The 14,586-nt window shown below is 36.3% G+C and overlaps 1 long non-coding RNA gene across 1 annotated transcript in view; it reads left to right on the forward strand.

Annotated features, from left to right (window-relative positions):
- The first annotated feature begins 3,835 nt into the window (after positions 1 to 3,835).
- Positions 3,836 to 14,586, forward strand: part of LOC131874469 (uncharacterized) — a 52,123-nt gene continuing 41,372 nt past the window's right edge. The window contains exons 1-2 of the long non-coding RNA XR_009371840.1: positions 3,836 to 4,238; positions 4,368 to 4,455. This is a non-coding gene — a long non-coding RNA (uncharacterized LOC131874469). The remainder of the gene's footprint in view (positions 4,239 to 4,367; positions 4,456 to 14,586) is intronic.

Below are 14,586 nucleotides of genomic sequence, written 5' to 3' on the forward strand. Positions count from 1 at the left end.
TAGTAGGGTCTATCATTCCAGTGGAGAAGAAGGGGGTTGTGGTCAGATGCAATCCTTGGGAGGGTTTTCAGGTAAGAGATATTTCCAATGTCCCAATTGATGGAAATCAAGAATCTATCCAGCCTGACTTGAATAAGATGTTTGCCTTTCCTATTATTCGACCAGGTGAAGGGGGCACCCTATAGATCAATATCCATAAGGCTTGTAGCATTGCTGTTAGAGAGATCTTCCAAGCCACCACATTTTTTAGATGGGTAGAGTGGGGAGTTAAAATCTCTCGCGAGCATAAACTGGTCCTTCTGGTTAGTCATAATGATTTTAGACATTTCCTCCCACAGGAGCTATCTCCCCAATCTAGAGTTGGGAGCATAGATATTGAACATCTACCAACATTGTTCCCCATAATGGAGGGAAACCGCTAGGAAATTTTGGGTGCTAGCGAGGAGCTTGCCTTTCATTTAAGTGGGGTCCCAGAGGGTAGCAATAGCCCCAGAAGCACCCAGGGCATCAACATACAGATAATCCACTCTAGGCCAAAGTTTACCAGCAAGTGCAACAAAAGTTTGAAAGGGCATCTTGACTTCTTGAATGAGGCAAATGTCAATTTTCATCTCAAAAATGAGTTGTTTTATGGCGAACTGCTTTTGGGGGCTGTTCAGACCCCTTATGTTCCAAGAGAGGAACTTCATTTCTTGCTTTTGTTAAGTCCATCTAGGGTCATTTGTCTGCCCTTTGCAATGTCCCTTGCCATAACCTTGTGCAACAGAACTCTTTCTGAGGGTCTTCCTACTTTTTTTTCACTACCCCCCACATCATCTTTCTTGGCCTTGGTTTTCTTCTTCTGGGTTATCCATTCTTCATTATCCATCTAGGGGGAGCCCGAGGGGGACACTTTCAGCAGAGTTACCAGGGAATTTCTAGGGTGCGCATCTCTATCCCCTGTTATAGGGGAGAGAGGGGTTGAAGAGGTGGGTAGGCTATTTTTAGTCAAAAGGGGCTTGGCCAAGGTCAAGATGATGGCCCTCTCCTACAGGATTTCCCCCTCTTCCAGGGCCAAGCATGAGTTTTTGACTGGGTCTGCTGGGGATTTTAAGATCTCAAGAATCATATCTGTGTGTGGGTAATCATTAGAAACTTCATTCGCAGTGGTCAGGTCAAGGGGAGCTGAGGATGATGGGTTCAACCCAGATGGCTTTATTTTTGAGCTTGGGTTCCACAACCACGGGGGCTTTGCAATCGGTATATGACTACCCCTGGTTATTGCATTTCTAGCAATACAAGGTGGCATTTTCATACACAATAGCTTGGGACCATTTTCTCCATTTTGATTTGAGGGAGATAAAGTTTGGGAGAGCCTTGTTAATAGTGACATTGAAAAAAAAATGAGCATACACCAATTGGGATTTGTTGAGGGTGATCGAGTCCACTGCAACGAAGCTGCCAAATGAGTTTCCAATCCAGCAGAAGATTTGTTCATCCCATAATTCTAGAGGGAGTCCAGGGAACCTAACCTAGACTGGAGCCATGCGGTTTAATTCTGCAGAGGGGTCAAAAGCAGGCTTCCATTTAGCCATGGTTAGGAAGTGTTTTCCATAAGCCCAAGACCCTGAAAGGACATAGATCAGATCCTCATCAGTGTTGAACTTGAAGAGAAAGAGTCCCCTTGACATAGCTGAAATCTCCAGGCTTCCTTTAAGCTTCCAATGAGATTTTGCCCAACGGCTGACCATGCCAATTTATGATATGTTATGTTTGCAATCTATTAGGAATAATGATCAAATATATATAACTATAATATAAATTATTATATTTGTTTGAGTATCAATATGTATAAAGAAGTATTGTCAATAAGATTTGCACTTGTTAATAATAGGGAGATTAGATTTATACTTAATTGTATTTATGTATATATGCATTCATAATAAATGAAATATTATTATATTAAAATGGTATGGTATTTAATCATTCGCTATTTCCTTCAAGAAGATAGGTTGGTGTGTGTAGCGAGAGGTGGAGTAAATCTTCACAAGATAGGTAAGCCCAAGATGGGGTATGGATGAAGTCCTAAAACCTTGAGGGAGCCTACTTGTAGACTAGTTTCCCAGTGCGCTTTGACAACAAATTATCCTCGTCCTCCTTCAAGGTTAGGAAAGAAGTAAGGATGAGGTCTAAATTTAATAATTCTTAATTGTATTATGAATAATTAATTATTCTCTAGTTTCAATAATCTAAATGAATGAATGATAAGGGATGATAATGTATGTTTAATTATGGGAAACATGCTTACTCCTAGTAAAGCGGCATTACATGGCATTAACCACACTGAATATGTGACCTACATTTTCCCAATAGATTTCTCTTTGCAAATAGTTTATATTTCTTTTATGGTTAAATAAACCTTATTGATGCAAGATATGGTTCTCCCACTCTGCCTACCAACTTAGAAATTAAAAAACACAACATAAAACAAAGACTCTCTATTTCCATTCAATTGCTAATTGCAGACTAAAAACAAAAGTAGTTTATTTCCAAATCAATCACATGGACATGCACCAAAAAAACTATGATCACATGGCCTTTCAAAGGCCTCCCTCCCTCTATATTATTTACCTGTCTAATCTTCACATTCTTAGTTTTCAAACTTTACAGCTCCTCAAATCTCCCTTTACTGTAGCCCTTCTCTTCCTTTGGGATAATCCTTACTACATAGCCACAATGTTATCTACCATTTATTAATCGACTCCTTCAAATTTTTAGGTCTCATTTAAATAGTGGGGTCTTTTAATATGAATTCAATAGGTTAGTTGGGTCATCTATTTTATTATGCATCACTCATTAATTAGCCACTTGCTTGTATCTTTTTTGTTGGCATTTTTAATCATACTTATATAATTTGATTGCTTTTATTTGTTTCTATTTTTATTAAATTTTTTAATTTTTTAATTTTAATTTGGAGAAAGATAATTACACATGCAATTCACATTCAAATGTGTATTTTTTACTTCATATTTGTGCAACTTATTCTTTCTAAAAATTGTAGACGGATTATTTTTTGTGACCACATATAACATCCAAAGATGAGATACCAAAATTTAGACAAAATGAGTCATCAACTAAATATAAATCGATAAATATTAATTATGCTATATGCTTTACCCTTAACTTTATGGAATGACTTTATTGGTCTCAAAAAAATGAAAAGTTGAATATAAGTTTTGGTTTAGCTTTGTCATACTCCAGAATCACTTAAATAAATGCTAGCTACTAGATATAGGATATCACAATGAATAGTTTGAAGAGGACATGTGGCCAAATGTAAATGAAATAATTTCTTAAATTTTATGGAATAACTTTATTGGTGTCAAAAAAATGAACAATTGAATATAAGTTTTGGTTTAGCTTTGTAATACTCCAGAATCACTTAAATAAATGCTAGCTACTGGATATAAGATATCATAATGAATAGTTTGAAGAGGATATGCGGCCAAATGTAAATGTAATAATTTCTTAACTTTTAAGTTTCACATATTTTTAGAATATCTCATACTTTCTACAGTGATTTGTTATGAATATAATTTATTCAAAAAGATTGAAAGATTTATTAAATATTAATTAACTTGTCTCTTTTAATTGTTTTGAACCATCACAAATAATTCCATTGACTATAATTGTATAAAACAAAATTGTAAGAAGTTAAATGTTCTAATCCCTGATAACAGTAATAAGTTTTAAAGCTTGCTAAGTTAATCCTAAATTTAGCCAACAGTAGATCAAATGCTACTAATTTTGACGTCCAAAAATTACACCTGTCAATTCTAAAGCTATTTTTAGCAGATCCAGGCTGTTCCGTGAGGGCATATCCAAACATTTTGAATTTGAAAGTTAACGGTGAAGTTTTATTTGAACAGAACGGACAATAATGAAATGTCTATGTGAAAGGAATGTTTAAGGCTAGCCAAACTAACAAACCTACAAGGGCATTGAAAGAATGTTTGAAACGGTGTAATGAAAATTCAAATGAAAACCTACAACGGTAATGAGCGGGGAAAACCACATTTGGAATGTTCTTAAGTTGTGTGCCTTTGCCCTGTTCAACAATGAATTCAAGGTTTTTATAGGCCGATCCAGCGGAGTAGTGGGCGTTGAAAGTAAATCCTCAGGTTTCTCTTCTCTGAATTCTTCAGCCATATGGAGATTCGAACATGTGACTTAAGGTTCAAACCCTGGAATTAAAATTTGTAAGCTAATACATAATTTATTTACTGTCATATAAATCAGTTATTGTTTTGATTTGTTCAGCCAAGATGTGTGCCTTTGCCCTGTTCAAAGATGAATTCAATATTCAATATCTAATATTTGTTTTTCAGTTTTTCACATTCTGGCTGGTAAAAGATGAAGGGGCAAAACGGAGGATCATAAATTAGCAACCAAATGAGATCAAATTCCCTCTTCCAGGTAATTCTTTGTAGAGTTTATCTTTATTTTTATTTATTTTTTAACATATTCTGTGGTAGTAGATGAAGCAACAGAGTAATGTATTATTTACCCTGCCCAATAAAATTGTACATTGATAAACATCCTATGAAATTTAATAATAGATTGCTCAAAATGATATGAAAGATTTTTGTCTATTATTTGTTTTTTAAGTTTTTCACATTCTGGCTGGTAAAAGATGAAGAGGCAAAACGGAGGATAAGAAAATAGCAATCAAATGAGATCAAATTCCCTCTTCCAGGTAATTCTAATAAAATTGTGCATTGATAAACACCCTGTGAAATTTAATAATAGATCGCTCAAAATGACATGAAAAACCGACCTCTCTAAGATTTAATTCTTTGCATTAATTTTGGCTATCATGACATTCTTTTTCATTGAATTCATGAGGCTAGGACACAAAAGCACCTCTACTCATTCTTGGATAGATGTAAGGCTAAAATATCCAACAAATGTAACCCTAATCACTTTCTACTTTCCACCATTGAAAACTATTTCAAAATTGCATTAAAACCCTGTATAAGAAGTTCCTGCCAAAGAATGGAAGGACCATGTTTGTAGAAGAGTTTACATTAGTATCTTGACAGAGTAGAATATCATCAAGTGTTGTGTAGAATATGCAGGTTAGACAAAAATTAGATTTGCTGAAAAGAGTAGAGAATATCATCAGATGTAGATGTAGACTGCACAACCTTTTTCAGTGCACTTTCTGTTTAAATCAAAGCTTAAAGAATTGGGATAGAAAAATGTTTAAATGTTTAGCTATTTCTTCATAAGCGAAATGCACAATTGTAAATTGGATTTGACATCTCAACTTTTATGCTGTAAAATAGGAAATAGAGCTAACAAATTAGCAATGTGTACTTAAATGGGTCACTTGAAATCTAATAAGAGCTGGTGCACTTAAATGAGTGGCTTTGCTGCCTAAATTAATGCATAAGACATAAGACTGTAAACAAGTGCAATATGCGATTTTCAATAAATAAATTTTATTTACAAAGTAAGTAATGAATTTAGGTAAATTAATCTATATTGCATACAAAGTTTTCATGGCCCAGACAAATTCAGTCCAGTTCAAGCAGAAACTATTATGAAACAAACTAAGTGTTAGCCTGAATATTTTAATGAAATGTGATTTTTGATAAATTTAGATACAAACCTGGTCATTTGTAAATCTCTTGTAACTGGATTTTATACCGTTGTTCTAATTTATTGTTTATCAGTTTATCTTCATGAAACAGGCTAAACTAAAATAGGGTTGCTTTTAGTGTTCATCACACTCTCATATAGATCTATGCTTTTTAACATAATGAACATATAGAAACAAAAAAAAATACAAACAAGTAGAATAGAATTCATATAAGTTTGTTTGAGAATTAGAGGTATTACTCTGGTTATAACAGACATTAATATAATAATAGCATGCACTTATCCTTGAAAGGGCGGATTATTTTTTGAAAATTATGATATTAACAATAATCACTTGATCTTGATGTATTGGTATTTGATAGACCTTTAGATTGTACAATGTTAGATTTTGTGTGTTAATTTGTCTTAAACTGAACTACAATATCCACAAGCCTGAAAATTTAGGAGTTCTTTGGTTCCGATAAAAACCCACAAATAGTGGACTTATAAGGCCAAATAAAGAGTAGTCATGGGTGTTAACTTTGAAGTAGATATCCATCCCTATCTTATATTTACTGTTGGTTTTAAGCTTGAAGCTTACTATTTATGTTTGTGATATCTATTATAATTTTTTCTCACACAGTGCTTGATACGCTTATCTACATAGCAGGGTGCTTGTTCAATGGAAATAGGCAAGATAGGATAGATCAAATGTAGCTTATTCAAATTTCAAATCACTTGTGCATATGTCTTCAGGAGAAAAAAAGGTTCAAATAGAAAATATTGAGGAAAATTAGTAGAGAACTCTAAGAAAACATGAAGTAAATTGTAATAAAATCAATTTGAAGTCTCATTTCTTTAACATATAGAGAAAGGAGAACTTTCCCAAATAACAGCTACAAGATACTAGTGCATGAGGAAAATCTTAAGGTAGAGCACCTTATTTAGGTTGTCATGCTTCAATATCATCTGCAGCAACTCAAAGTTAATTTAGAAGAGAAACATAAATTAGTCTAGAAGAGAAACATAAACCAGAATCAAAGACAGATATGTCTTCTAAAGATTTGAGGCACATGATGTGAGATCTTTTGTATTATAACCAAATCACATTTTATACCACTACATACACTATTGAACATAAGTTTGTTAGAGTCTACAAAATAGAGTAAGGAAGTTTGTAAACCCTACTATGTCGGGGAAGAAGAAATTTGAATCTGGAAAAAGGCTTTTATATCTAGATCACCTAAATTTAAATTAAGAAAGGAATTGAGTTTTTCTGAAATTGCTCAGAATTGTAAATATGAACTAGGACATACATCTAAATCTAGAATTATTTATAGAGTACAACTATGAACCAATGACGTAAAACTTTGTTAACTAATGAAAAGTACAAGTAAATAGCATTTAATTTGTAATTAAACAGAAAACACTAAAAAATAAAAAAACTTCATCTTGAATATAGAAAAATTTGATCAAAGAGTTGAAGCCATGAGCAATTCTGGTGTAAGCTCAATTTGTAGCTTTACTCAATAAATTGTTAGTGGTTGTGATCATTGTTTTTTTTGCTAGGTTTTTTTAATCCTCTAGGTTATGTGTGGTTGTGATCATTGTTGTTGTTATTCTCATAGTTTATTTAATTGATCACCACATCATATTGTCTAACATGAGAATGTCAATAAATTTTCACAGTCATAGAGCTTGTGGAAATCATTTAGTGGAGGAAAAACCATCAATTGTAGACATGTCGATTGGTCTGCATAGAGGCATGCTAGCTAGTCATTTTATCACCTAATTTCTTCCAAGAATTTATTGAGTGAGATCTTTGGCAATTGTTGCAAATATTAGGAAAAATCTTGGCAAGGATAGGAAAGAAAAGCTTAATCCCATTTTTCTTGAGGAAAGGCCTAACTATGTAGGATTTGGGTACAACGAAAGAACAAACATAGATTAGAGAACACTCTGGTCCTACCTATAGATAAGTATCTTTGATGGACAAGGATAACAAGCTACGTCTACATCAAAACCATGTCAAACTCAACAATCTAATTGCTTATTGAGACAAGTAGGTGACAACTCATACTTGAAGCATAAGCCACCACGTTATTTTTGCCACTCAAATGTTGTACCACAAATGCATCTTTGTAAAAGGAGATCTATTTGACATTGTTATGGGATAATTTGTCTTGAGATTTGGTATATTTTAGTGCTTGATTGTCAATCAAGATGAAGTATACTAGATAAAGAAGCTTAGCAATAAACATTTTACACTTTTCTCATGTGTAAGAAAGCATATTTCTTAGACACAAATTAATCTTCAAATTTATATAAATACTTAGGAGCTTGACACTAAAATAATATAACCAGTCACTTGATTCATAACATTAATGTGCCTCACATACATAATCAGAGTGGGTCTTATTACTCTTAAAGGGTACAAGAACCATAATTAAAGTTACAAATAAAAATAGGAAAATGTGAGCAACTCATACCGATTTCCTTTAATCACCTACTATCTTCTATAACTAAATGCCCAATGCGTAGCTATGGAGTTATGCTCAAATTAGCTTGTTGTTGTCACCACACATGCAACAAGGATAACTAATTGTTTTGATATACGAAATTTCCTCCTCTTCACAAATTGATACAACCTATTCTAGATTTATAATACCACAGTATCCCTAGTGCTCACACATTGAGTATTGGTCTCCATGGGAAGAGTCAATAGTTGGCTAGTTGCTTGTATTGTGAGGCACAAGCCTTACCACTAATGACCCCTTACTATGTTTAATATTGGATCTCTCCTTGCTTCGTTCGATAGATTGGAAGGATGAAGGCGGGACAAGGAATGGTGATTGCAAACAAACAACTTAAAATCCAATCCTTGAGGTCCAGTTTAAGAGACAAAGATAAAACTTTGGGTTCTAAATTCCTGTAAAAGGAATGTGTCTATGATGCAGAGTGAGAAACTAGAAGGTCTGGTGCAACCCAAGTCAAAGGACATTCTTGGTAGGAACCTAAGTCTTCCTTCAGCGCTCCACTCGGCTTTACAAACCAAACACCAATCCGATTCCCTCAACCTTCTCCAAGGAGTGGAAAGTGGTACTGTAGGTCCAAGATGTCCTATCTTGACCAACTCCACAAGTTAGATTCTTCACCCAAGTCTTAGGGTCTCAAAATCACAAATAGACCTAGTAGGAATTAGGCCTCCAAAACTGGTTTTCCTTAGATATCTCTAGATTTCTTTGAAGGACTCCATAAAACCCTTATAGATTCAAATACCCTTTTGGGAATTCTAGAAGAATCCAATGAATTAAGACTTGATCCTATTCCTACACCCCTAAACAACTCCATTTGGCACAGACCTAATAGACCTAATTAGGGTTGTTTTCCAAAGCAAAGGTCCAAAGATGGGTTCACAGAACCAATTCCAATCCTTGGATGGGTTATCCTACTCACAAATACTCTTTCTTATCAATCTCAATGACTCTCTCCACTCCTAAGGTTGTTCTCTAACACAATTCAGTACGTTCTAGGCTAAATACATAGGTTTATTTAGCCTAGGGTTTGGTGGGAAAAACAACAAAACCCATACCTTGCTCCTGCCCTTTTGGAATATCATTATACATGTCCTTAAATTTCCTTCCACCCAGCACCATGGAATTTGGGCGATGGAAATGCAAGTTAAGGCTCCATCTTTGCACCAACCCTCAAATTGAGGGTTTTCAGAACAATTTGAAGAAAAAGACTTCTAACTTACACTAACCTGAACCAAATTGACTCAAACCAAGTGCATATGAATTACAACTCACTCCTCTAATGATCCACTTCAGAAAGACATTCTTACCAATCGCCTGTTGTTCGTATAGTAGAGACAAAATTCAAAATTCTAGGCAAAATTAGGGTTTTCTTATTCAAATCCACCAAATTTCAAAATGTGAACCATCATATCCACATAGGTGACTTCTAGAGATATTTAAAAGGTCTGTCCCAATGGTTGCAACAGAATTTGAAATGTTGTGACTGTTGGTGTTCTAATTGCAACATCCGTTAAACTTTTGACAAGTTACAAGGTTGCCACTTTTACACATGTGACCTTCCACTTGGTCATGAACACATGAAGGGTATTAAAACATATCATTGAAGACAAAAACACACTGCTAACACCTATTTCACCTTACAAAGACTTAGTAGGACCCCATGGTCTAATTAGGTCTCTTAGGTTTACAAGACAACGTAAGAGCCTATTAGCCTTACAAAATGGGTCTAAGACATCACATGGTCTATCCAACTGGATTCAACACTTATTCCTATTATATCTACCTATCCCTACCCTAGAAGCATGAGGGTTCCCTGCACCATACTCCTAGGCTACAAAAACTCAAGTCTCTTGAGTTGGCAAATCAGAGACCTACACCCCTGTCTTCTCAATGGCCTCAACAGTCATCCAAGTGGCATCTTCTAGGGGTTGATGTTTCCATTTCACCAGGTACTCATAATATGTGTGCCTCTGGGTCTTCTTACCGATCCTCTTGTCAAGGAGACATTCTATCTCTAGCTTGGATTGTTTGGGTAGGCCTGCCATCATGGCCTCATTGCTAGGTACAGTCTGACCTGAATTGGCATCCTCACCAGTAGGAGACTTGTAGGCATAAATATTAGATACATTAAAGATAGGTGACAAACCAATATCAGGAGGAAGATCAATCTTGTAGGCATTGTTGCCACACTTCTTAAGAATTTTAAAAGGACCTATCTTCTTCATCATGAGTTTAGTGTACTTCTCCTTAGGAAGTCTCTCCTTTTTTAGATGAATCATCACTATATCTCCTACTTGAAACTATAGATCTCTTATCATTTTGTATGCTGATTGTTTGTACTTAATAGGAGTCTGCTCCAATTGGTTTTTAACCTGCTAATGTATATCTCTCATTACCTCTACAAAATCTTTAGCTTGTGCACTTGTCCTATCCAACTCCTTGATTGATCTCAACTCTAAAACACCCCTTGGGTGTGTCCCATAAACAATTTGAAAGGACTCAGACCATTACTCTTGTTGACTGAGTCATTGTAAGCAAATTCTGCCTGTGGAAGTACAGAATCCCAACTCACTCCATGTGCCTTGGTAAGGCACCTCAATAGGTTGCCAAGTGATTTGTTTACAACCTCTATTTGACCATCTAATTGAGGGTGATATGTTGAGGTGAATGACAGTTGTGTGCCCAATTTCTTCTACAAATTCCTCCAAAAGTGACCAATAAACTTTGAATCCCTATATGAGATTATGGACAATGGAAAACCATGCAGCCTCACTACCTCCTTAAAGAATATATTAGCAATGTGAGATGCATCATGAGTAGTTTTACAAGGAAGAAAATGGGTTATCTTAGGGAACCTATCCACCACAACATAAATGCTATCATAACCTTGCTTAGTCTTAGGAAGTCCTAAGACAAAATCCATGCTCACTGAATCCCATGGTTTATTCGGAAAGGGTAAAGGGGTATACAATCTTGCATTTGAACTAGTCCCCTTACCTTTTTGACACACAAAACACCCTTCCACAAACTTTCTCACATCTATCTGCAGCTTGGGCCAAAAATACAATTTCCTAACCAGGTCAAGAGTCTTGTCAATCCCAAAATGGCCGGCTAGGCTTCCACAGTGTTTTTCCTTTATAGTATTCTCCCTCATGGATCCCTTAGGGACACAAAGTTGACTAACTTTGAATAGAAAATCATCTTGTATGATAAAATTAGAAAATTCAGTGTGATACCTATCCCCCATCTCTCTACAAACCTGATAGGCTTCTCTGAAACTTCATCATCATGGTACATTTCTTTTATGGCATTGATTCCAATGCTCTCCATTTGAATCTCCCTCACTGTCAAGTTTCTCCCACTAAGGGAATCATTCACCTTGTTGGACACCCCTTTCTTGTGTTTGATTGTAAAGGCGAGTTCTTGAAGGTACTCAATCCACTTCATGTGCCTATGGGTCAACTTCTCCTACCTGTTCAAAAAACTCAGAGCATGATTGTCAGTGTAGACTACAAATTCTTTGGGTAACAAGTAGTGTCTCCATTTCCTTAGAGACTGAACCATGGCATACAATTCCAAGTCATAGTTTGAAAACTTTTGTTTGCCCTCGTTTAGCTTTTCACTGAAAAAGGCAACTGGTCTGCCTTCTTGACTTAAGACACCCCCTATTGCCTTGTTACTTGCATCACACTCAATGGTGAAGACTTTATGAAAATCAGGCAACACCAAGATAGGTTGGTCTGCCACTCTCTTTTTCAAATACTCAAAGGACTTATCTGCTTCACTAGTCCAAGCAAACTAACATTTCCTACCCCCTTTTATAGTATCTATCATGGGTGCGCATATACTACTGAATTTTTTAATAAACTTCCTATAAAAACTTGCAAGACCATGGAAGCTCTTTACCTCACTTGCATTCTTAGGTGTTGGCCAATTGAGGATGGCATCTACCTTAGAGGGGTTCATCTTTTGCCTATCCTTGGAGATCTCAAAACAAAGGAATATCAACTCTTCCTACAAGAAAACACACTTTTCCAAATTTATCTTCAACTGCACTTCATGCAACCTTTTCAAGACCAAATCAAGATGCATTAAATGTTCACCCCCATCCTTACTAAAAACCAAGATATCATCTGAATAAGCTACCACAAAATGATTAATGAAAGGATTGAGAACTTCATTCATGAGTCTCATGAATGTGCTAGGGGCATTAGAAAAACCAAATGGCATGACCAGCCAATCATAAAGGCCTTCATTGGTTTTAAATGCAGTTTTCCACTCATCCCCCTCTCTTATTCAGATTTGGTGATACCCACTCTTCAAATCCACCTTAGAATAGTACTTGGCTCCTCCTAGATAGTCCATCAAATCCTCTATCTAGGGCATAGGAAACTTATATCTCATAATGATCTTGTTTATTGCCCTAGAGTCGGTGCATAACCTCCATTTACCTTCCTTCTTTGGGGCTAAGACTGCAGGGACAACACAAGGACTTATACTCTTCCTTATGAATCCTTTGTCCAATAATTCTTGGACTTGTCTTGCAACCTCCTCATTCTTCTCTGGGATCATCTTGTAGACAACCTTGTTGGGCAATGTGGACCTTGGAATGAGGTCAATACATTGGCTAACATCCCTATGAGGTGGCAATATATCTGGTGTACTTCCTGCAACTATACCCTGGTACTTGCTCAATAATTCTTGTACCTCCTTGAGACCTACACTCCTTTCCTTTACCTTGTTTGCTAGCTTCTCCTTCATCACTCCTTTAGGCTTCACTACTATTGCAAAGCATGGGGCATTCTCCTCCTTGAGGGTCTTCATAAGCTCCTTCTCATTCACTAACATGACACTGGCTACCAAATGTTTGTCTTTGTTGTCATCAGGGAGTGGAGTCATGGTGTAGCTCACACCATCCTTAGTCACAGTGTAGATGTTTGTTTTGCCATCATGTTGGGCATTTACATCATATTTCCAAGGTCTCCCTAAGAGAAAATGGCAAGCATCCATCTCTGCTACATCACACAATACTTTATCTTTGTATTCCCCAATCCGAAACTCCACCCACACTTGTTCACTGATGAGTTCTTGTTGTTCCTTGTTCAACCAAAAGACCTTGTAGGGTAAGGATGAGGGATCTTTTATAATCGAAGTTTACTCACCATTTCTATTGAGGCAACGTTGTCAGTTGACCCTAAATCAACAATTACCTTACACACTTCTCCACCTACCTTGCAGGTTGTTTTAAACAATGTTCTCCTTTGTGGTTGGTACATTTAAAAGGGTTCTATTGAGCATGACACATTCTCCTTGTTCAGGATCTACAGGTCTTGAGGGTGAGTTCACACTTTGTGTGTCCTCCTCTTGTGCCAAATGAATTCTTCTTTCTCCCCTGTGACTGCTGGATCCTTGCTTCTCTGGGCATCTAAATGATTGATGACCAATTAATTGCATGAAAAGCATCGACTTGTAAAAACATTGGATCCCCTTCCTCCAAATCTACCTCCATTATTGGGTATCCTTAGGCTTGAATCCCCTACATTCTCCTGATTGCTTGACTCCCCTTGTGGTTTAGGAGATGTTCCTCTTCCACCAAATCTGCCTCTTCCTCTAAAATTTCCTCCTCTACTTTTGTTTTGTTGTTCTGCTCTCCTCTTCAATTTCTCCTCAATTCTTGGTGCCATCTGATAACATTTGTGTACTGTCTCTGGGTTAAAGAGAATGATCTCATCTTAGATGTTGTATTTAAGACCATTTAGATACCTTGCCAAGTTCTGTTTCTCCAATTCAAGTACTCTTTCTCTAAGGGTCAATTTATGAAATTCCTTTGTATAGGTACTCACATCCAAGTCTTTTTGTCTTAAGTTTTACAACTTCCTATGCATCATCACCTCAAAGTCCTCAAGCACAAATTGCCTTTTGATCTCTACGTTCATCCTCTTCCATGAGGATATAGGGTTCTTCCCTTCTTCCACTCTCTCATTTTGTAGGAAGTATCACCAACTCAATGTAGGACCCTTCATTCTAGACTTAGCAATCCTCACCTTCTGGTTTTTTGCAACTTCATTGCATTCAAAATGGCTTTCCAGGGCTTCTAACCATTCCATAACCTCTTCAGGGTTCATTTTACAAGTGAACTCAGGCAAGTTGGACTTATTATCCTCATTCCCTACCTTTTCAAGGGCTTCAACGAATGTTCTTTGGTCTGCAGGTATCCTTTCTCCTTCATGCTGAGGGTCTTCTCCTCCATGACCCTCTTCATCATCATTATCAGGGTCTAATTTATTCCTTCTTTCTACCTTACCTTTCAATCATTCTAGTTCTCTTTTCATGGCCCTATTCTCGACCAACTGTTCTTTTACAATCCTAGCCAATTCCACATTAGTCACTCTTTGTGGATGTCCATCATTGTCACCATCTCCTTCTG

This window comes from Cryptomeria japonica, chromosome 3 (assembly GCF_030272615.1).
Source record: "Cryptomeria japonica chromosome 3, Sugi_1.0, whole genome shotgun sequence".
In the NCBI taxonomy this organism is placed as follows: domain Eukaryota; kingdom Viridiplantae; phylum Streptophyta; class Pinopsida; order Cupressales; family Cupressaceae; genus Cryptomeria; species Cryptomeria japonica.